Source organism: Brassica napus, unplaced genomic scaffold (genome assembly GCF_020379485.1).
Source record: "Brassica napus cultivar Da-Ae unplaced genomic scaffold, Da-Ae ScsIHWf_1200;HRSCAF=1717, whole genome shotgun sequence".
Classification (NCBI taxonomy): Eukaryota; Viridiplantae; Streptophyta; class Magnoliopsida; order Brassicales; family Brassicaceae; genus Brassica; species Brassica napus.
Window position 1 is genome coordinate 1,122,816 of NW_026014623.1, and position 24,601 is coordinate 1,147,416.

The window sequence follows — 24,601 nt, forward strand, 5'->3', positions numbered from 1 at the left end:
CCGTAGCAAGCTCAGTCCATGTTTCCCGCTATTCTAATTCATCGATCAAACTTCGCGGATTAGAAACCGCGGAAAACTCGTAGTAAACGTGTCGAGTCGGAAGACGGCCCAAAGGGACCTAAAACACGATTCGAAGCCCATCATACGATTTTCCTAACCAAAAGCCCGTAAACCACAGCATGGTTTATGCTTGGCCCACAAGGAAGGATAAATGTCAAGTTTCCGCGGATAAATACGGAAGTTTTGAAGATAATTGTGAAGATCGGGAAAAATGGAATATCTCCATTTTTATGCTAGGACGGCTTAAGGGCAGAAGAGTAAAAGCGTAAACCGACCTAGGAGCTAGTATATAAGGAGTCCTAGGCGAGGAGCATAGGAGAGAACTTTTTCAGAGCAAACTTAGCACTTAGAGCAATTTAGGCAATTTTCCGTTTTTGTTATTTCGAGCTGCGACTCAATTAGGTTTAGCCGTCTTAGGGTTGCTAGAACTAGGAATCTCGCCGACAGCTCTCGAGCCCAGGCTTATACCTTGTTGTAACGCTCATACGCAGATTCGGAATAAGATCTACTTTGCTCTCTTTTCGATTTCTTATTTTTATCGTTGTTATTCTCGTGTTCTGATTGCTTGACGTGTGGTAATTAACAGATATCCGGGTCCTCTGGGAAATTAGGGTTTTCCTAGTTTCCTAATTTAAACGGAAATCGACAGTGTGAATTTCGGTTCCCACAGCGACCGAGCCGTGTGTGTGCTCGGTCGCTACGTAGCGACCGAGCAGCGTGTGCGTGCTCAATCGCTACGTAGCGACCGAGCAGTGTGTATGCTCGGTCGCTACGTAGCGACCGAGCAGTGTGCGTGCCCGGTCGCTACGTAGCGACCGAGCAGTGTGCGTGCCCGGTCGCTACGTAGCGACCGGGCAGTGTACGTGCCCGGTCGCTACGTAGCGACCGAGCAGTGTGCGTGCTCGATCTCTACGTAGCGACCGAGCAGTGTGTATGCTCGGTCGCTACGTAGCGACCGAGCTGTGTAATCGTTTTGTTGTGTTTCCTTTTTCCGCGATTAACCTAGGGGTTTTTCAGCGGTTTTTGGGAGAACAAGTTTTATCCTTCCGAAATATTTTCGGAAAACGTGTTTTGGTACCACTCAAATTACCCTAAGGAGTGTTACTCTCATCAAAAGAGGTTCAGATGTAGTACTTAGGGATCAAATCCACAAGGAGCTAGGGAACAATTAAATATAGTGTTTATTAATTCTAAGAGTTGTAAATGTTTAAATGAAATAGCAATAGTAACAAGCGAAGTAAATAGTAAATGTAACTTGGTTGGAAATGATATTAGATGCAGGGCCACTATTCAAGTGTTGGAGATTATAATATCTATAGATGCCTATTTGTTGCATGCATGATATGTTAGAACTCAACCGCTTAACTCAGTGATCAGCTGTCGCATGTTTCACTGGTTTACAAGCTAGATCTCGTGTCTCAACGGTTAGTATGTTGACAACGAAAGAGTATCGATCGATGGTCCTATTGGGACGTCGACCGATACACCTTTGCCTACGTCGATCGATCAGTCAGTTGAGAACATCGATCGATGGGTTCTAGCCAGGCCTATGCGCGAGTATGATATGCCCTATTAAGATACTAAATTGGATAGCCCTCTCTAGCAGTCCTAATATGATAGATAGATGTCAGGATGGGATAACAAGGGTGCTTGAATATGCAATCCTATGATCAAGTTCTAGTTAAGGCTAAAACAAGCAATGAATACAAATCTATCATGAATATCACAACAAGGCAGATCTATAGTTTGGGGCTAATCCCACAAACCTATCTGAATCATGGATCTAATAAATGAACTACTCAGACATAGCAAAGCAATTCATGACAATGAAGAAATGAAAATTCATAGTATAGATGAAAAAAAATGAAAACAAGGAGTTCCAATCACAAGTGATCTTCTCTCCAAAACTCTCTCTTCTCTCTCAAAGTAAAACTGTAACAAAAAACACTCAAAGTAAAACTGTAACAAAAAGCTCTCCTGCCGTCAAAACACTTAGGCAGTATATAATCTACTAGGTTAAAAACTCGTCAGGGCATTATCGTAATTTAGCTTGACCTTGGGCTTTAAGTCCGCTGGATCCAAAATGTCGCGTGTCCAATGTCTCGATCGATATTAATCTTCATCTGTTGAGGCATCTCTTGGTGTCGATCGACAGCACTGGATGCACATCGATTGATTGTTCTTCCTCTCGTCGACCTCTACATGGTCAGCTCGGGTGAAATGTCCTTTAAGCTCTAAAATGCTCCAAAGTCATTGTTGGGGTCAAAATCGGTCACAACGGAATCAATGCCTGAAAGTCCGTAAAAATCAGCATGAACGTTTTTACGAAAAAGTAATCTTCGTAAAGATATCTTTACAACGAGCCTTGCGGTAAAATCTTGTTCAAATCTCAATCGAACCAATAAATACCGATTGTCCGAAGGAAACAGACATGTATCCAATTCGGCCGCGGACAAGCTCGAGGTTGGCAATCGGACCACGAACAAGCCAAGCTCGATCGATACGCGGCGACCAAGCATGCACACAGCTCGGTCGCTACGTAGCGACCGAGCGTCCGTCCCGCTCGGTCGCTATGTAGCGACCGAGCTCAGCCAAGCTCGGTCGCTACGTAGCGACCGAGCGTGCGTTCTGTTCGGTCATTACGTAGCGACCGAACTCTTCCGAAACGTCGATACGACACCAATTCATGCATTCTCGTCTATCCTACGATGCTATCTCTCGAAGACCATAGCAAACTCAGTTCATGTCTTCCGACCATTCTAAGACATCAATCAAACTTTGCAGTAAAAACCGCGGAAAGTTCGTTCTTTATCGAAAGAAGTCGTAATAAACGTTTCGAGTCGGAAGACGGCCCAAAGGGACCTAAGACAAGACTCGAGGCCAAACTTACGATTTCTTAACCAAAAGCCCATAAACCGTATGACGGTTTACGCTTGGCGCGCAAGGAAGGATAAATGTCAAGTTTCCGCGGATAAATACGAAATTTTGAGGATAAATACGAAGATCGGAAAAAATGGAATATCTCCATTTTATGCTATGACGGCTTAAGGGCAGAAGAGTAAAAGCGTAAACCGACCTTGGAGCTAATATATAGGAAGTCCAAGGCGAGAGGCATGGGGAGAACTTTTTAGATTCGGAATTCTCTGCACTTAGAAACTTTAGGCTTTATTCTCGACAAGTTCGGTTTCTATGACTGGCACTCAATTACTAGACAAACTCGCCCAGGCAGTTCGATCTCTTGTCCAGCTCTATCAATTGAACTACGTTCGGCTTGATCCTCGAAAGGGGTACGTAGGCAGCCTTTAACAAGGTTCAGTCCGAAACCAATCAAAAACCTTTTATGTATCTTTTTCGTCTTTTGTTATCGAGCTGCGACTCAACTAGGTTTGAGCTTTTAGGCCGCTAGAACTAAGTAACTCGCTGACAGCCTTTGCGGCCAAAGCTTTCATGATCTCTTGTAATGATCGCAACGCTCTTACGCGGACTCGAAATAAGATCTACTGTTTTCTCTAAACTCGTTTGTTATCTTTTCATGATTTCCGCATATATTCGGTCACTTGTCGTTGGCTCTCGCAGAGATCCGGGACCTCTGGGAAATTAGGGTTTTCCTAGTTTCCTTATTTAAACGGAAATCGACAATGCGAATTTCGGTTCCCAGAGTTTGGCGCTAGAAGGAGGGGGGGTTACGGATTACTCTTACTCATGGCCACAAAACGCTTGATCGGAACAATGTTTGGATATATGAAAGACAAACTCACAGCACTGACTGCTCCTATGGTTAAAGCTTACGCAAACACCGCATTGTTCAATAAAATCGAAAACTTAGTCGCGACCTTCCGCCACAGGAAGAGCACTAAAACATGCCCGCGATTTCTCTTTCTAAACATAAAGGGAAACGATAAATCTTATCAAACCCCGTAAGTTTGGCTCATTACCGGACAAAATAAATCTCGATGCGTAAGGGTTTTACCAAAACACTTTTTCCGAAAATATTTCGGAAGGATAAAACTTGTTCTCCCAAAAACCGCTGAAAAACCCCGAGGTTAATCGCGGAAAAAGGAAACACAACAAAACGATTACACAGCTCGGTCGCTACGTAGCGACCGAGCATACACACTGCTCGGTCGCTACATAGGGATCGAGCACGCACACTGCTCGGTCGCTATGTAGCGACCGAGCACGTACACTGCTCGGTCGCTACGTAGCGACCGGGCACGCACACTGCTCGGTCGCTACGTAGCGACCGGGCACGCACACTGCTCGGTCGCTACGTAGCGACCAAGCACGCACACGTAGCGACCGAGCATACACACTGCTCGGTCGCTACGTAGCGATTGAGCACGCACACGCTGCTCGGTCGCTACGTAGCGACCGAGCACACACACGGCTCGGTCGCTGTGGGAACCGAAATTCACACTATCGATTTCCGTTTAAATTAGGAAACTAGGAAAACCCTAATTTCCCAGAGGACCCGGATATCTGTTAATTACCACACGTCAAGCAATCAGAACACGAGAATAACAACGATAAAAATAAGAAATCGAAAAGAGAGCAAAGTAGATCTTATTCCGAATCTGCGTATGAGCGTTACAACAAGGTATAAGCCTGGGCTCGAGAGCTGTCGGCGAGATTCCTAGTTCTAGCAACCCTAAGACGGCTAAACCTAATTGAGTCGCAGCTCGAAATAACAAAAGCGGAAAATTGCCTAAATTGCTCTAAGTGCTAAATTGCTCCTAGGTCGGTTTACGCTTTTACTCTTCTGCCCTTAAGCCGTCCTAGCATAAAAATGGAGATATTCCATTTTTCCCGATCTTCACAATTATCTTCAAAACTTCCGTATTTATCCGCGGAAACTTGACATTTATTCTTCCTTGTGGGCCAAGCGTAAACCATGCTGTGGTTTACGGGCTTTTGGTTAGGAAGATCGTAGGATGGGCTTCGAATCGTGTTTTAGGTCCCTTTGGGCCGTCTTCCGACTCGACACGTTTACTACGAGTTTTCCGCGGTTTCTAATCCGCGAAGTTTGATAGATGAATTAGAATAGCGGGAACACATGGACTGAGCTTGCTACGGTCTTCGGGAGATAGCATTCGAAGGTTTGATGAGAATGCATGGACTGGTGTCGTATCGATGTTCGGAAAGGTTCAATCGCTACACAGCGACCGAACGTTGTCTCGAGCCCGGTCGCTACGTAGCGACCGAGTGAGTCGAGTGCTCGGTCGCTACGTAGCGACCGAGCGGGACGATCGCTCGGTCGCTACGTAGCGACCGAGCGGGATGATCGCTCGGTCGCTACGTAGCGACCGAGCTTTGGCTCGAGCTCGGTCGCTGCGTAGCGACCGAGCGGGACGATCGCTCGGTCGTTACGTAGCGACCGAGCTTGGCTGAGCTTGGTCGCTACGTAGCGACCGAGCGGGACGATCGCTCGGTCGCTACGTAGCGACCTATTTCGAGCTTTTCGTCGGACATCTCGATTCTTTCTTCCGTAAAGCTTTTTCATAAGAAAGAGTCTATTTCGAAAAATACTCTTCGAAGAAATTCTTATTTTCCTCCTCGGACGTTTTGAATGTTAAATTTGTCGTAACCGTTTTTGACCCCAACAGTTAGCCCCCCTGCCCGTTAGAGTTTTGACTCTAGCGGGCGGATAGATGACTTTGACAAGGTTAAGTGTATTGGACGAAATTTACATTTAAAATTCCGCGGAAAAAAGTTGTCGAGACGACATTCCGAACCCATACTTCTATAAGTAGTGAGCTCTTGTCATTCATTTTCTTCACACCTTCCCTCCTTCATTCCTTCAAAAACCTCTCTAGTTTCATAACTTTTCTCTCAACATGTCTTCCTCCCAAGGTGATAAGAATGATTCCGACGTCGAGATGGGTGAGGCCACTTCTCCGGCTCCGATTCCAACTTCTCCGGCGGAAGTGCCGGCTTGTGTTGCCGGTCATCTTTCTTTCCGAGAGAAACTAGTTCGTCGTCAAGCCGAGAGAGAACTAGCTCAAACTGGCTCCGAGTTTCCGTCTTCTTCCGCGCAGGTCGTTGCCCCGTGTCATGGGACCGACGTCGCGGCTCCTCTCCAGGAAGTCCTACCTGCGGGATCTTCCACGACTCCGATCCTCGTCGAGGACAAAGAGAAAGCCGCTGACTCTATGCCTCCGCCTCCAGCCAGAAAAGAAATCGTTCTGGCATTGCGTGCTCCTAGCGCTGTCCTGGCTACTCAGCCTAAGAGTCGGAGGAGGAAACTTGCCAAGAGCGGTGACGGGGAGACTTCGCAGCGAGGTGGGTCGAGCCTAGCGTCGGGACTTCGCGGAAAGGTTTGTTTCTTGTTTGAATTCTCAATCGTCTTTCGTGCATTCTTTTCAGGGACTTAGTCTAACCAGTTTTTACCGTTTGCAGTTCATATCGTTGATCGATGGGATGATCAGCGAATGTGGTTCTGAGACCAGTCGCCTTTCCGGGGAGTTGGTGGAGCTTCAGGGCAGATGGTCCGAATCCGAGGCTATGTTGACGGCTGTCGAGGACTCTCACTCTGCGAAAGTGTCGAAGCTCGAGGTTGCGATAGGAGAGCTTGAGAGGGACCTTGGGAAGACGGCGAGTTCCTTGCTTAAGGAAAAGAAGGCCAGGAAGGCCAAATCCCCGGAGATGCGTCGACTCCAGCGTCAGATCGAGAGTGATGCTGGACTAGCGCACCGCGGGATTCAAGAGGCTACGGATGCCCTTCGCGCGGAGTTTCAAGCTCGCTTGGCGAAGATTTCTGCTTCCCTGGGTTCCCTCGAGTGTATCCGGAGCAGGGATTTCGCTTTGGCGACGATTGAGGGCGGGATGGCCGTAGTTCGGTCGTTCCAAAGTGAGACTCCCCCGACCTTGGAGGCCGAAGAGGCCCGGTTGTCCGGCTGCAAGGGAGATATGGCGGCCGAGGATGGAGATTTCGATCTTATCCTGGCCGACCTGAAATCCGCGTGCTTCCTTCCGACGTGTTCAGAAGACCCAGAGGGGAAAGACCCGATGGTCGGAGAGAACGGAAGTGACGCGGCTCCAGGCTCGGACGAGGCAGCGGGTGAAGAGGGGGCGTAAGTTCTGAGGGTGACTTTGGTTAGATCTCTTGCGAGAGATTTTTTTTATGTTTTTATGTTTCGGCCTTGAACAGCTTTGAATCCCTGCCGCTCCGCGGCTTTCTTTTTATGGTATGATAATCGGATAACGCTTTTTATGAATTTGTGAATAGTGGGGAGGAAGATGATGAGTTGTCGTCTCATATCCTTCTTCGATTGCGAAATGTTTTATTCGAGACCTGTTTCGAGAGTTCTTCCGCGAGATGTGAACTCTACGGGGGTGCTGAAGGTATCAAACGTAAACATAGAGGCATGGTTTAAGAATCTCCTATCTTTCGATATCATGCCTTTGAGATATTAGAGACCAGTGCGTTGGGTTTAGGGCAAGACCTAGGTTTACTTTCGGTTTAAGGATTGTGCGGTGACTAACCGGCTATCGTTTTTCCTGTCGCGATTTCTTCCTGATTCGTATCGATGTAAAGTCCGCGAAAAGTTCTCGGCTTATATGACTTGTTTGATACGAATCGAGCATCTCTCCGGAGACCGGAAGTGCTAGACCAAAATTTCGGATTTCTTTTATAGCGCTATTATCCTTGTGTCGGATGTAAGAGAGTCATCTCCGTGAGATGTCTATGTCTGTTTAGGACGTTTGTGAGTTCGATGTGATCAGCATCGGACTTGGTGGCGTGTGCCGTTGTTTTGATTATTTTGCGCAAAATAAATGTTAATGTGTGCATGTATGTGTCTTTTTGCGGAGATTTCGTTTGCTCGGAAGAAACCAACTTTGAGGCATTTTTTGCGACGTCTCGCGATGCTAAAGGTTGATTCTCCCAAGCGGCCGACTGATTTCCGAAGACCTCGTTGCGATTTCGCGGGTGAGGATGTTTTGATAAGTCGAAAACACCAAAAGTGTGGTAAGAAATTTTTCGATTTTTTGGGAGTATACGAGTATACGTACCCACTCCCCCCCCCCCCATTTTTTAATGAGGGGGGACAGCTGAATTTGCCTTTCGGCAAACTGCCTACGTACTCCTTGCGGAGATCAAGTCGTCTCAAAGTTCAGTGATTGCGAGTCGGTTTGTTTAGTGATAGTATTTTTGGAGATGCATCGCATTCCAGGTTCTAGGGATTTTTATGCCCTGCATGTAGGCTATTTCGTAAGAACCTGGTCGGACGACTTCTTCGATTTTATAGGGACCTTCGCAGTTTTCTCCGAGTTTTCCCGCGTTTCGTTCAGCGGTGTTTTGGAAGACTTTGCGAAGGACCAGATCTCCCTGATTGAACCTACGATTCCGTACGTTGGAATTATAGTATCTCGCAGCGGCGTGCTGGTAGTTTTGAATTCGGATGAGCGCTGGATCCCGGCGTTCGTTAATGAGGTCGAGGTCGTCCAAGAGCATAGCATTGTTGAGTTCCTCTCGTTCAGGTAAGAACCTTCTTCGAACACCGGGAAATTCTACTTCTGCGGGAATCATGCACTCCGTGCCGTATACCAGGGCGAAGGGAGTTTCTCCCGTTGCTCGCCTTGGGGTGGTACGGTGAGACCAGAGGACTCCCTCGAGTTCGTCGGCCCATCTATCTTTTTTGGCCTCCAAGCGTTTCTTCAGTCCGTCGAGAATGGTCTTGTTGATTGTTTCAGCCTGTCCGTTGCACTGCGGATATCTGGGAGTTGACTTGTTGAGTCGTATCTTCCATTTTTTGCAGAATGCCTCGAATCGGGTGGAAATGAATTGAGACCCGTTATCGGTTACGATTTCGTAATGAACTCCATGCCTACAGATGATGTTTCTCCATACGAAATTCTCGACTTGGACGTCTTTTATACTTGCGTACGAGTCCGCCTCTACCCATTTTGAAAAAAAATCGGTAAGGACTAGAAGGAAGCGCTTTTGCTTTGAATTATGCAGAGGTCCGACAATATCCATGGCCCAGCGCATAAAGGGATAAGGCGATGTGATGGAGGAAAGAACTTCGGCCGGTTGTCGGATAGTTGGCGCATGCCGTTGGCATTTTTCGCATTTTCGTGCGAATTTCTCACAATCTCCGATCATTGTTGGCCAATAGTATTCGTGGCGTTTGATTTTCACGGCTAGTGATCTTCCGCCGGAATGGTTGCCGCATGAGCCGGAATGTATTTCCTCCATTACTTTCCTCGCCTTTTCTCCTTCCAGGCACGTCAGGAGTGGTCCGGAGAATCTCCATTTGTAGATTTCACCGTCCACTGTCACGTAGCGTGCGGCCTGTGTTTGGATCTTGCGAGCTGCCCATTTTTCGTCGGGCAGTTGCCCGTCGATAATGTAGTCTCGAATCGCCTGAAGCCATGGGGTATCACAGCCGTAATCAGATTGCTCTGATGGTGGTGGTACCGTAATTTCTTCTTCCTCGTCGTCTTGACCCTCTATGAGATTGGCAACAACTGGTGGTCCGATACTCGGATGTTCGATGAATTCGACCAGAATTACCCTTTTGAGTCCTGGATCGGAACTTGATGCTAAGGCCGCGAGGGCGTCCGCCTGGACATTCTCGGAACGGGGGATCCGGGTAAGGGCGAAGCAGTCGAAGTCTTGAGCTAGACCCTGGACCAGTTTGAGGTACGCGTTTTTCATCTAGAGCTGCGATGATACGAGATTGCCAGAAGAATTCCGCTGAATCCTGACTTCGCGTATCTTTGCTGGAGGTCTTTTTCTCCGCTTTCTTAGGAGTAATTTCGAGGATCGGTCTCTTTCGTTTTAGTTCCGCGGCGAAACAAACCTGCGAAACTCTTGGATTTCCCCAGATTACCTCGACTCCGTTAGGGGTCGGGAACTTGAGACAAAGATGGTAGGTTGATGGGATTGCGCGCATGGTGTTCAGCCATGGCGTCCCCATGATAACGTTGTAAGATGCGGGGCGGTCAACGACTAGAAACTCTGTGATGTTCGTCACGGTTCCGGCTTTGACAGCGAGTCTAATCGATCCATAGGCCATGGTCGTTTCCCCTGAAAGTCCTAGCAGTGGGCTTGGGTATTTCACGATCTCGGATTGACTGATCCCCATCTTTTCAAGAGTGTCTTTGAAGATGATATCGGCCGAGCTTCCGGTATCGATTAGTACTCTAGCGACGTCGATATCTCGAATCGTCAACTCGATAACAAGGAGATCGTTTCGAGGTTTGGCTCGATCGATCGTTTCTCCCCCCTTGAATGAGATGACGTTCGCGCACGTCGAATCTCGCATATCGTTCCTGATCGTTGAGTGGCTTTTGCGGGTTAGATTGATCCGTAAGTCCCCCTCCTTCTAGCGCCAAACTGTGGGAACCGAAATTCACACTGTCGATTTCCGTTTAAATTAGGAAACTAGGAAAACCCTAATTTCCCAGAGGACCCGGATATCTGTTAATTACCACACGTCAAGCAATCAGAACACGAGAATAACAACGATAAAAATAAGAAATCGAAAAGAGAGCAAAGTAGATCTTATTCCGAATCTGCGTATGAGCGTTACAACAAGGTATAAGCCTGGGCTCGAGAGCTGTCGGCGAGATTCCTAGTTCTAGCAACCCTAAGACGGCTAAACCTAATTGAGTCGCAGCTCGAAATAACAAAAACGGAAAATTGCCTAAATTGCTCTAAGTGCTAAGTTTGCTCTGAAAAAGTTCTCTCCTCTGCTCCTCGCCTAGGACTCCTTTTACTCTTCTGCCCTTAAGCCGTCATAGCATAAAAATGGAGATATTCCATTTTTCCCGATCTTCACAATTATCTTCAAAACTTCCGTATTTATCCGCGGAAACTTGACATTTATCCTTCCTTGTGGGCCAAGCGTAAACCATGCTGTGGTTTACGGGCTTTTGGTTAGGAAAATCGTAGGATGGGCTTCGAATCGTGTTTTAGGTCCCTTTGGGCCGTCTTCCGACTCTACACGTTTACTAAGAGTTTTCCGCGGTTTCTAATCCGCGAAGTTTGATCGATGAATTAGAATAGCGGGAAACATGGACTGAGCTTGCTACGGTCTTCGGGAGATAGCATTCGAAGGTTTGACGAGAATGCATGGACTGGTGTCGTATCGATGTTCAGAAAGGTTCAATCGCTACACAGCGACCAAACTTTGGCTCAAGCCCGGTCGCTACGTAGCGACCGAGTTAGACGAGTGCTCGGTCGCTACGTAGCGACCGAGCTTTGGCTTGAGCTCGGTCGCTACGTAGCGACCGAGCTTTGGCTCGAGCTCGGTCGCTATGTAGCGACCGAGCGGGACGATCGCTCGGTCGCTACGTAGCGACCAAGCTTTGGCTCGAGCTCAGTCGCTACGTAGCGACCGAGCGGGACGATCGCTCGGTCGCTACGTAGCGACCGAGCTTGGCTGAGCTTGGTCGCTACGTAGCGACCGAGCGGGACGAACGCTCGGTCGCTACGTAGCGACCTGTTTCGAGCTTTTCCTCGGACATCTCGATTCTTTCTTCCGTAAAGCTTTTTCGTAAGAAAGATTCTATTTCGAAAAATACTCTTCGGAGAAATTCTTATTTTCCTCCTCGGACGTTTTGAATGTTAAATTTGTCGTAAACGTTTTTGACCCCAACAGTCGCTACGTAGCGACCGAGCGTACACACTGCTCGGTCGCTACGTACACGCACACGCTGCTCGGTCGCTACGTAGCGACCGAGCACGCACACTGCTCGGTTGCTACGTAGCGACCGAGCACACACACTGCTCGGTCGCTACATAGCGACCAAGCACGCACACCGCTCGGTCGCTACGTAGTGACCAAGCTCAAGCCAACTCACCACTCGCTACATGGCGACCTGTAAGGGCTCAGAAAGGTCCTCCTTTGGGTTCTCTTTTGAATCCACATCAAAACGCTTTTCGTTTCGTCTCAATCGGAGTTTCCGTTGAGATTTTATGACGAAAACAAGTAGGACTCTTCTTGGCTTGCTTCCACTCGCTACGTAGCGACCTGTCAGACTGTCAGTCGCTACGTAGCGACCTGTAAGGCCTCATAAAGGTTCTCCTTTGGGTTCTCTTTTGAATCCTCGTTGAAACGCTTTTCGTTTCGTCTCAATCGGAGTTTCCGTTGAGATTTTACGTGGAAAACAAGTAGGACTCTTCTCGGCTTGCTTCCACTCGCTACGTAGCGACCTGTCAGACTGTCAGTCGCTACTTAGCGACCTGTAAGGCCTCAGAAAGGTCCTACTTTGGGTTGTCTTTTGAATCCTTGTCGAATTGCTTTTCGTTTCGTCTCAATCGAAGTATCCGTTGAAATTTTACGACGAAAACAAGTAGGACTCTTCTCGGCTTGCTTCCACTCGCTACGTAGCGACCTGTCAGACTGTCAGTCGCTACGTAGCGACCTGTAAGGCCTCAGAAAGGTCCTCCTTTGGGTTGTCTTTTGAATCCTCATCGAAACGCTTTTCGTTTCGTCTCAATCGGAGTTTCGGTGGAGATTTTACGACAAAAACAAGTAGGACTCTTCTTAAACTCCTTGGCTTGTTCCTGCTCGCCCTACCTCCATCTCTGCGTTCACTTTCGAATCTCGATCGATACGTCTCTTGTTTCTATCGGAGTTACCATTGAAACTTTACGATAAAAAAAAAAAAAACCCGCAAAGACTTGTTTTCTCGCATGGATTCAGGTTAATCGTATAAAACGGCAACGCTTAACTTAACATCTTAGCCGCCTTAACTATACGATTATGTTGAACCTTTTTACGAAAATCGACGTCTTATCTAAGGAGAAGATAACAGTCAAGTTCGGAAGATAAATGTCAAGTTTCAAAGGATAAACACCAATATCGGAAATGGCGAACATACACGAGAAGAGGAAAGGGAAATGAGAAAGCAAAACTGAGAAAAGACAAAACTGTATCTTTGAGAGGATTAAGATCTTGCAAACCGATCTAAACTCTCCGAAAGTCGAGGAACGATCGCCGCGCATATCAAGCTCGCTTCCTAAAGAGAGAAAAAGTTAGAGACATGAACGTCGTCTTAAAACCAATTCGTTTCTGGCAATTTTCTCGGAACCGACATATCCCAAGTCGTCAACGTGGAAACAACCAAATCACAGTCCAAGCGTCATCTATAAATCGTCTCGAATTATCGATCATTCCAAACATCAGAAGAGGAAACGTACACAACCCTTCAAAGTATCGTTTCAACCGTTTTCTTTCGTAAAAAAAAAAAAAAAGGGGAGTAGGTACGTATACTATACTCGTATACTCCCAAACTTCAAAATCTTCCGCAAATCGTCAAAAATAGGCAAACGACAATCTTAATATTCGTCTAAACGCTAGCAACATATTCAGACGATCATGAACATAATCTCAAAAACTATATATCATTTCTTGTCGCAATCATGCGTACAGAAAACTTGTACCAATATCAAACTGAAACTCGACGATTAGCCAAAGTATTGAAGCCTTTTCCGGCTTCAGAAAGCCAGTTTCGTTTTAAAAAAATTTTCTACGAGAAATCTTCAGTCATCAAAGCATTTCTTTCAGTTTCCGTTGTACCAAGTAAGTCACGGAAAAGCATCGAAAACATTTGCGACGAAGAAAACTCGAGAATAGATGTAGCATTGTGCACATTAAAAGGAGCACTTTTCTCCCGATGGTTAGCTAGATTCACCTCTGGTTGACCAATTCGTTCAAGAAACGAATGTGTCATGAGAATCCTCTCGAAAAACCTACAAAAAACGTTCTGCGACTAGATCGTATTGAAATAAACTTCGGTAACACTCCATGAGTAACTCCAAGCAACTTTCACCTAAGAGCAAAATTACAGCGGGAACGCTTCTCGTAAAACCCGCAGAAACAATGCTACTTTGACATATGTATACATATCACTGATTTACGACATTCGTAAAGTCAGTTATATGATATGATAAATTATCGTATAGCTCATAGTCGGAAATCATATGATAAATTCTTCGTAACGAAACTAAGTCCTAACAACCAAACGGTTAACGGAAAATCTAAACTTTTCGACAATCGACCAAGTTTGATACATTCCACAATTCACTTTAAGCCCGCTATATTTTACCCATAATACGCGGCATCTAAGGAAAAATTCGTAAGAAAGCTTCTAGAGCTATACAAAACATCCTCAAAAATGCACGAAATAGATCTCGGAAGGCCAACACTCCAAAAAACATTATGAAGGAAAACGCTTCTTCCCATGGATAAATTTACGCTACACCTCAATCCTAATTCCTCGATCGAAAATCAAATTATTAGCATCCAAACAGGAACAACAATTTTTTCTACGAACATCCGTAGTCAAACAAGAACGTTTCTCAAACGCAGGGCTAAGACTAAACCCTTGCAACATCGCGAAACATCTTAAAGCCCGCGAACATTTCAAGCCCGAAACGCGGCATACGAAAGAATAACAAATCTTCAGCATCGCGAGACGTCGCAGACGCCTGATAATGATATGATAATGATTAATGTTTTTGAGAGATATTGAGTTATATCGTCGGGCTTCGGCTCGAGGGGTATAACATGATTGTGATACATTGATGTTGTGTTGCATATACTTATGTCATTGCATTATATTGTTTGGGCCTCGGCTCAGATAATATAACATTTTTGATCATATCTTAACGGGGAAACCCGTAAATCCACGGACTTGATCCGTGAGAGTCCTACACTCGGGTGGAGTGTCGTGAGAGTCATTGGTGTCCACTCGAGGCCCGTGCCTTGTCCGGGGCCTTATCAAAATTAGTTCCGGGCAGGACACGAAGACACGTGTGATAGCGCTAGCTACCCTCGACCGTGTAGCTGCATGTCGATGCGGCAAGTGGGTTATCCGGGCCATCGGCTTTTTAGACTTTGTGTTTAGAGTCAATGGGCGCAAGAAGGGACGTGTTATGGACTTCGTATCGAGATAGGAACCAATGGCGAGAGGCAGTCCTCGATGATCGATAATGATCTAACCACTTGTGAAGAGTGGATGCTGGTTTACATGATTGCTTTATTTTTGCATTGCATATTTATTAATATAATTGATCCTTGTTGCTTAATGTTTGATGCATAATGGGGGGGATAAATAATTGTTAGGAAACCCGACTCACTGAGAAAAATAGTTGCTCATTAGACTCTTTGTTTTGCTGGTAACCCGTAGTAGTAGGTTCCATTTGGGATCGGAGGAGCACAAAGCTGTTGGTGTAGATTTGCTACCTTTTGCAAACATGTACGTTTTGTAATATGAAATATATGGTTTTGTACATCGGCCAAGCATGTATAAATTTTGATGTGGTTGAACTTAAAGTATATATGAATAAAAAAAAGGGTTTGTGAAATGCTTGGATTCCATATGATACTAGTCCTAGTCCAGGACGAACTAACTAACGGTTTCAAACTCGGGTTGAAAAGCCTTAACTTGGAATCGCTAGGAAACCCGTTCTTGGACATATGATCTTAGGATTTCGGATCTGATCTGGGAACCTCGGATCAAATGTTTGGACACGTGGTAGTAGTATCTTCGATCTGGTTAGAGTTCTTTAGTTCGTCGTGCATGTTCTTGTTTGATTGGTGCATGGCAAACTAATTAACTTTTATTTATTCCGGATCGGGGGTGTTACAACGAAGGTTGTATCAGAGCATGGTTCACTTTGCTCACTTGGGAACCTGTTTTCAATAATTAATCGAGTCAAAGGTGTCGCAAAAGGTAGAATAGGAAACCAACATGCTCCTTTGTTAGATAAGTTGAGATTAGTACTTACCCTGGGTTGTACTGCAGTATGTTTCCAAGACGTATAAGGAGTGAGGAGCCAATGATGACACCATCAAGATATGGAAAACGTAATTCTGAAAACCTTAGAGTCTATTCAAACCTTGAGGTAACAGATGATTTTGCGATAGCACAAGGAAATAACCATTGCTATGAACACGAACATGAGTCGACCGGGAGAAATCCGACGGATTTACATATGGGCTATGAGCAAGAAGAACGATATGAGGATCTGAGGGAGAGGAATCAAGCACCTGATATGTATGGATCAAGGCGGAATTATGCAACAACACATAATCCAAGGCAAAATGAATCTGAGTTCATGCACCGGGAAAGGACGCCCGAGCCACGTTGCAGGCAAGAACAGAGGACAGCTGGGAGTTCTGATCCTCTTATAGTATTAGTACAAGGCTTGCCAGATAGACTTGATCATAGAACCGGTGAATCATCAGAGCGAAGTCCAGCCTCCCCTCCTGATTACCTGAAGATGGTCACAATAATGAAGAAATTTGGAACCGTTAGATATCCTGGAGGAACAGATCCCTTTGAAGCGTACACATGGCTTAGGAATTTGGAGTAAAACTTTCGGGCCATCCACTGCCCTGATAATTTCAAGAAGGATGTGGCAGTATACTACTTGACCAAAGATGCTTCTGATTGGTGGGATAACGTGGAAGAATACTATATGGGAAGAGAGACGACTGGAAAGATTTTAAAACAGAATTTGAACGGAAATACTTCCCACCTGAAGCAAAAGACAGGCTGGAGATTCAATTCTTGGAGTTAACTCAAGGCAACCGGAAAGTCAGGGAGTATGAGGCAGAATTTACAAAGCTAAGGAAATATTCTCCTTATGGAGCAAGGAATGAAGGTGCACTAATTCAAAGGTTTATAAGAGGATTGCGAGCGGATTTGGCTAGCCGACTGCAAGTAGTGATGTTTCATAGCCTTTATGAATTGGCAGAGATAGCAGTAAATGTTGAAGAAGGTATGGAAAAGGAGCAAGCCATGATGAAGCATGCAGAGCCATCTCGCAGAACCGAAGGGCTAGGAGTACGAAGAATGAATAATAAAGGACAATTTAATCGAGGGAGAGGCCGAGGAAGAAGGAATGACAGACGGTTTATGAATGGCCCAGATGTGTGTTACACTTGTGGTGGTACAGGACATTTTTCTAGCAGTTGTCCTTATAGTCAGGGAAGAAAAGCCCCTGATTATATTACTTGCTTCTCGTGTGGTGAGAAAGGGCATTATGCCAACAGTTGTCCCCATAAGAGACAAGTTACGCTTCCAGCACCACCCACTAGACTAGCGATTGAACCAGCCCCGAAGCGCCAGGCAGTTGGAAAGCAAGTGAATGCTTTAGAGTTAGGAAAACTCGAACCACAACAGCCCCATCAGGGACTGATCACAGGTAAGTAGGGTTTTAACTCATTGCTTGTTTGTGTGAATTTGATGCATGCAATATAAAATGTGAAATAAATATTGTTTAGGAACATTGTGTGTTGGTGGAGTTTATGTGCATGTTTTAAGGGAACCTTTACTAGAGTAAAGGTAGGTGTTTCAGTTAGAACCCCTGGGAACCATAACCTTTGTGCCGATAGTTGTGTACTTGGGATTCCAATCTATGTGGGATCAACAGTATATCTGGCAGACCTGCTAGTTGTTCCTTTAGGACAACACGAAGTGATTTTGGGCATGGACTGGCTGTCGAGATACTACGCACAGTTGGATTGTGGTCGAGGAAGAATTACACTTGAAGAAAGCGGACAACCATCAACGACATACTATGGAATATGTCCAAGCGCTGGAGTGTCACTTGTATCTGCCTTAAGAGTTGAGAAAGATTTGATCGAGGGCGAGGTTTATCTTGTAACTCTAACTACCCTTGGAGGAGAATTGAATGAAGGGACAAAGTTGGAAGAGATAGCAGTAGTAAAAGAATACCAGGATGTATTCCAGCCATTGGAAGGATTGCCCCCACCACGAAGTGATCCTTTCACCATTACATTAGAGCCGGGAGCAGCCCCAATAGCTAAGGTACCTTATCGAATGGCTCCAGCTGAGCTTGCTGAATTAAAGAAGCAGTTGGAAGATTTGATAGAAAAAGGATTTATCAGACCGAGTTCTTCACCATGGGGAGCACAGTCTTATTTGTAAAGAAGAAAGACGGTACCATGCAGTTATGCATCGATTATAGAGGGATTAACAATGTTACAGTAAAGGACAAGTATCCCTTGCCAAGGATCGATGAATTGTTGGATCAGCTTCATGGGGCAAGCTGGTTCTCAAAGATAGATTTGGCATCGGGATATCATCAAATCCCAATATCAGAGTCCGAAATCATGAAGACGTCTTTTAGGACCCGGTATGGCCACTATGAATTTGTGGTAATGCCTTTTGGTCTTACTAATGTGTCGGCTGCTTTCATGCGCTTGATGAATGATTTATTTCGTGATTACTTGGATAAATTTGTAATCATCTTTATTGATGATATACTTATTTATTCCAAGAGTAAAGAGGAACATGCAGAGCACCTCCAAAAGGTGTTAGAGTGATTAAGAAGCCATAAGTTGTTCGCCAAGTTTAGTAAATGTAGTTTCTGGAAAAGGGAGATTGGATTCCTTGGTCATCGAGTGTCAGAGAAGGGAGTTGCAGTAGATCCTGAAAAGGTTAAAGTAGTTAAGGACTGGCCACGCCCTACCAGCGCTACCGAGGTTCGAAGCTTTCTAGGATTGGCTGGGTATTATCGAAAGTTTGTGAGGAACTTTTCCATCATGGCCAAACCCTTGACAGGATGGGGGGGACGATGATTTGTGACACCCAGGCAGACGTGCCCTCGGCCAGAAGGCTTGGGGCACAACTTGCGTTCAAAGACTCGATGGTTCACGGGATTCTGCAATTCACACCAAGTAACACATTTTGCTACGTTCTTCATCGATGCGAGAGCCGAGATATCCGTTGCCGAGAGTCATTTTAGACTTTACATTGCAGCACTGCTTCCGAACAAACACCGTCTCCGGGTTGGTGAAAGCAGGCTGTTTAGTTGCATTTTCCTTGACACTTTTTGTGATGGGGTTTGGGTGTTATCCGGAAGCTATGCGTACGATCCAACCAAAATTGAAGTCTTGGGCATGGATGAACGCATAACCACTGAATCGGCAGGCACAGTAAGAAACCGGCCTACCGAAAGTGATGTTTCATCGTTCTCAGGTAGTTCTGTTTCCAGAGTACGACAATGATCCTTCTGCAGGTTCACCTATGGAAACCTTGTTACGACTTCTCCTTCCTCTAAATGAAAAGGTTTAGTGTACTTCCCGCGACGTCGCATACGGCAAACCACCCACGTCGCCGCGATCCGAACACTTCACCGGATCAGTCAATCGGTAGGAGCGATGGGCGTTGTGTACAAAGGGCAGGGACGTAGTCAACGCGAGCTGATGACTCGCTCTTACTAGGAATTCCTCGTTGAAGACCAACAATTGCAATGATCTATCCCCATCAGGATGAAATTTCAAAGATTACCCGGGCCTGTCGGCCAAGGTGTGAACTCGTTGAATACATCAGTGTAGCGCGCGTGCGGCCCAGAATATCTAAGGGAATCACAGACCTGTTATTGCCTCAAACTTCCTTGTCCTAAACGGCCATAGTCCCTCTAAGAAGCCGGCCGTGAAGGGATGCCTCCACGTAGCTAGTTAGCAGGCTGAAGTCTCGTTCGTTAACAGAATTAACCGGACAAATCGCTCCACCAACTAAGAACGGCCATGCACCACAACCCATAGAATCAAGAAAGAGCTCTCAGTCTGTCAATCCTTACTATGTCTGGACCTGGTAAGTTTCCCCGTGTTGAGTCAAATTAAGCCGCAGGCTCCACTCCTGGTGGTGCCCTTCCGTCAATTCCTTTAAGTTTCAGCCTTGCAACCACACTCCCCCCGAAACCCAAAAACTTTGATTTCTCATAAGGTGCCAGCAGAGTCCTAAAAGCAACATCCGCTGATCCCTGGTCGGCATCGTTTATGGTTGAGACTAGGACGGTATCTGATAGTCTTCGAGCCCCCAACTTTCGTTCTTGATTAATGAAAACATCATTGGCAAATGCTTTCGCAGTTGTTCCCCTTTCATAAATCCAAGAATTTCACCTTTGACTATGAAATACGAATGCCCCCGACTGTAACACCCCCGGACCGTACCAGGCCGGACTAACCCGGTACGTCCTGGGAGCGCCACAAGTATAGCTCACCGTACCTGTTCGACCAAGAATCAAGAACAAGTCAAGACTCTCGACCAATCCGTTCCAGTTTGCTATGACCTTGATGTCATGGCCTAAGGCTTCACAACCCGTACCTCAATCATCGAGTTGTGTCGACCCGGACAAGGTCTAGTATCATTTAACACACAACTACGAATATAAACATACATTTTATTAATAATAGGTAGAAAGCGTTTTACAAAACATTACAATACAAAATATCAGAGTTTGAGCTCACGGCCTAGTGTCAAAATGAAAAGAATGTAATTATACATTCCAAAAGATAGTCCGCTTATGCTTATGCCACTTCCAATCTACACCGGCCGCTATCCGTTCCGCTGCGCCCTAAGCTTCCTACCTATGGGTTACCTGCATAGTAGAAGAGGGGATGAGTAATCGGAATTACTCAGTGAACTCCAAAAATAAACAACAACAACCCCCTTCAGCCCATGCCCCAAACACAATCAACAATTGGTTAGTAAACAACACAGCAGAAGCAACAAACAAACAAGCAAGCAAGCAAGCAAACAAGCAATTACTAAACAAAACAAATGGTCTCACCACCGAGGCCTAACTACACAAAAAGAAAGCTAGACTCGATCCTAGACTCGATCTACACAAACAAAAATTCGGATAACACACATCCTGGGATCCCAACACATCGGAGCCCTAACACATCTCCATACTGAACACTCCCGATCACAAACACAACAGTCACATGGTCGGAAAACATCATCTCCGGGAATTAGGCTTCTCCCAATCTAACCCGGGCCGCATCGTCATGCAGCGCTTGTCCATGGGCGCGACCCACTTCACGTGACAAGCCATGGAGAGTAGGTCACTCCACCACTAGAGAATTGGGTATCGCCCAATCTAACTCCATGGTCTCGAACACCTTCGGAGAATTAGGCTTTCCCTAATCTAACCCCGAGATGGCCCATGCTTTAGTCTAGATGCCACACAAACAAGCAACAAGCATGAGGGAGCTCCACCTCTAACCTCCACGCACATCTAGACTCAAAGCATAACAATCACTCACCCTAGTCTAGACAAACACACACACAAACACTACTTTAGCATGAGGGAGCTTAACCTCAAACCTCGATGCACCTAAGTCTAGACTAAAACTAAATAACTAAGCGAGTGACAACTAAACAAACAAACAATCAATCACACAACATGTATGCATGCAGCACACACTTTCCCCGGGGCCCTGCAGAAAATCGATTAACTATGCCCCGAGTCTCCGTTTAAGACCCGTTGGTCAAGCTCGAACCTGCATACAAAACACACACACAAGAAACACACAGGAAACCCACCTTGGCTACTGGCTACAAAGACTATCCAGTACCCCTAGCTATCTCCCCAAAAACGCTAACTAAAAATTACCCGAAAACACTCTTTTTCTCGGTTTTCTCTCTAACTCACCACTCTCTCTCTAAGGTAAGCTCTCACGGTTTTGAATGAGAAAAATGAAAGGGAGGGGTCTGGTATTTATAGAAATGGAGGACTGAGGCTGGGCTAGACAAATGGCACACATGCATGAGGAAAAATGGACACATGTCCCACTACGAAACTTCCGCAGCAAGTAACCTTGCTTCCAGAAGGTTTTTACCTTTCTCCCCAAGTTTTCCCGTTGCTTGGTCGCCAAGTCTCGTCTTCTAGAAGCTTCATAACTTGGTCGCCAAGTCTTCTTCCAGCCAATGAGAGTTTGCCACGCGTATCGCTCCGTCACTCCTCCGAATCCAATCGGTGGTCGCCATGTCATCGCGTCTTCACTTTCTTCGCCATGTCAACAACTTCTAAACCTCTTCTTCAAATGAGAAAACTCATTCCTTGATTTACTTAGACAATGCTTCTCCTTCTTCGGTTTCAAAACGTCGATCTCCTCTTGCTCGGTTTTTATCGATTTTCTCGTACCGGCATAAAACTGTCTTTCGACCATGACCGTTCCTCGTTTCTACCACGACTAAGGTCAAGGTCTTTGACTTTTCTACTTATGAGCAGGGTCATTACATTCTCCCCCACTCATTAGAATTCGTCCCCAAATTCTAAGGTGCTGATGACGTCGCCGCTTCATCTTCGAAGAACTCTGGATAGTTCTGACGAAATCCGTCTTCATCTTCCCATGTTATCACCAAGCGGTTTTGTCTTCCCCAAAAGACTTGGATTTGAGGAATCTCCCTATTCTTCAGCTTCTTCAATCGTCGTTCCCCGATGCTTATCGACTCTTCTGGATATGTGAGATTTGTCCTCTGAAATTCTCTCAGGCTCGATAGAATCAGGATATCGAATGTGCCTTCTCAGCATAGATACATGAAATACAGGGTGTAAATTCATGTCTTCTGGCAGCTCTAGCCTGTAAGCTACTTCTCCTACTCTTCCAATGATCCGGTATGGACCAATGAAACGAACTGCTAACTTCCCGACTTTGCCGAAATGATCCTTTCCTTTCTGAGCTGATACCTTGAGATAGACCATATCTCCAACTGCAAATACTACTTCTCGCCTTCTTTGATCTGCGTACTTCTTCTGTTTATCCTGTGCCTTCTTCATGTTTGCTCGGATGACTTGCAGCTTCTCCAATGTTTCTTCAATGACTCCTTGTCCGAATAATCTTCGTTCTCCCAAATTCCATCCAACATAGAGGTGTTCGACAGGGTCTTCCATACAATGCCTCGTATGGTGACATTGCAATGCTGACGTGGAAACTATTGTTGTAGGAAAATTCTATCAAAGGTAGATAGTTCTCCCACGTACCTGACCAATCGAGAATACACAAACGTAGCATATCCTCTATTGTCCGGATGGTCCTCTCCGTCTACCCGTCCGTTTCTGGGTGAAATGCAGTACTGATGTGCAACTCCGTACCCAACGCTCCTTGCAATGTTCTCCAGAATGCTGCTGTAAATCTTGGATCTCGATCTGAGACAATGTTTGCTGGTACTCCGTGTAGCTTCAAAATCTGATTGATGTAAAGTTCCGCCAATGTCTCCGTCTTGTCTGTGTCTCTGATTGCTAACAAATGTGCTACCTTTGTCAGCCGATCCATGATAACCCAAATTGCATTGTTTGATCTTCCTCTGGCCACTGGTAATCCTGTGATTAGATCCATGGACACCGAATCCCACTTCCACTCGGGAATAGGTAAGCTTTGAAGTAACCCTCCTGGCACTTGGTGTTCGGCTTTGATTTGCTGGCAAACTTGACACTGCGCTACCCATCTTGCTACTGACTTCTTCATTCCTGGCCAATGGTAATATCTCCTCATATCTCTATACATCTTGGTGCTTCCAGGATGTATACTCAAAAGTGACTGATGCGCTAACTTGAGAATTTCTTCCTTGAATCCTCCCTCCTTTGGCACAGTGATTCTTCTGTTGAGTAGCAATGTTCCGTCTTCTGCCATATGATATCCACTAGCATTTGGCCCTCCTTGCTCTTGTAGCTGCTCCATGATGATCTTCAGGTTCTCGTCTTGCTGCTGCGCTCCTCGAATACGTTGTATCAAACTGGCTTGGTTCACGGCTTGCATTCCCAATGGTTCACTAGATTCTCCTTCCAGTGCAGCTAAAGTTACCTTCATAAATTCGTCTGATAACTTCTCCAAATCTCGCTCTGAGTCTACTACAGCTCTTCGTCGACTCAATGCATCTGCTACCACGTTTGCTTTTCCTGGGTGATACTGAATCTGAACGTCGTAGTCTGCAATGAATTCCATCCACCGTCTTTGTCGCAAATTCAGATCCGCCTGAGTGAACAAGTATTTAAGGCTTTTGTGATCCGTAAATACCTGAACTTTCTCTCCATAAAGATGCGAGCGCCATATCTTTAATGCAAAAACAACGGCCGCCATCTCCAGATCGTGTGTGGGGTAGTTCTCCTCGTGCTTCTTCAACTGTCTTGAGGTGTATGCAATGACTCTGTCTTCTTGCATTAACAAACACCCTAATCCTACCCGCGATGCGTCAGTATACACAACATATGGCTTACCCGGCTGAGGTAAGGCAAGAACTGGTGCCGTAGTCAATGCCTCCTTGAGTTTGTTGAAAGCTCTCTCCGTATTCATAAATCAGGGCAAGACCACGTCATATTCCCGCAAACACATGGAAAATGGGAACAGACGCAGACTTGACCGTCATCTTTTGTCCGGAGACAAACGTGCTTAGCGGGACAGAATTTCTTCGAGTCACCACCATAATATTTCCGCAACCGAGATCTCAGCAAACAGCTTATTCACCTTTGTGAACAATGCATAAATTGTGCAAAGACGCAAGGATCACAAGTGCCGGCTTATGTGTTCACGACTTCCCCACTGAAGGAGATGCCGCAAACAACATTTTAAGCAAAGCTTAACAATTCCTTGCAGATAGGTACGCAACACAGGCCCCTGATCAGTTCAACAAGCATAAAAGTATGCTAGTGAAGAAACTGAAGAGGATAGTTGGTATGTAGTTGGGTGCGCGAGCACAGAGCCTACAACACACTAGCTATCCAATCACCACTCATACGCCGAATGTTCATTTGCCCCGCTAACATCAA

General features: G+C 45.8%; 1 non-coding gene across 1 annotated transcript; it reads right to left on the bottom strand.

The window, feature by feature from the left end:
- Positions 1-18,627: 18,627 nt before the first annotated feature.
- LOC125596388 lies at positions 18,628-18,783 on the bottom strand. The gene has a single exon (XR_007331027.1). It is a non-coding gene; the product is annotated as a 5.8S ribosomal RNA (ribosomal RNA).
- Positions 18,784-24,601: the final 5,818 nt, after the last annotated feature.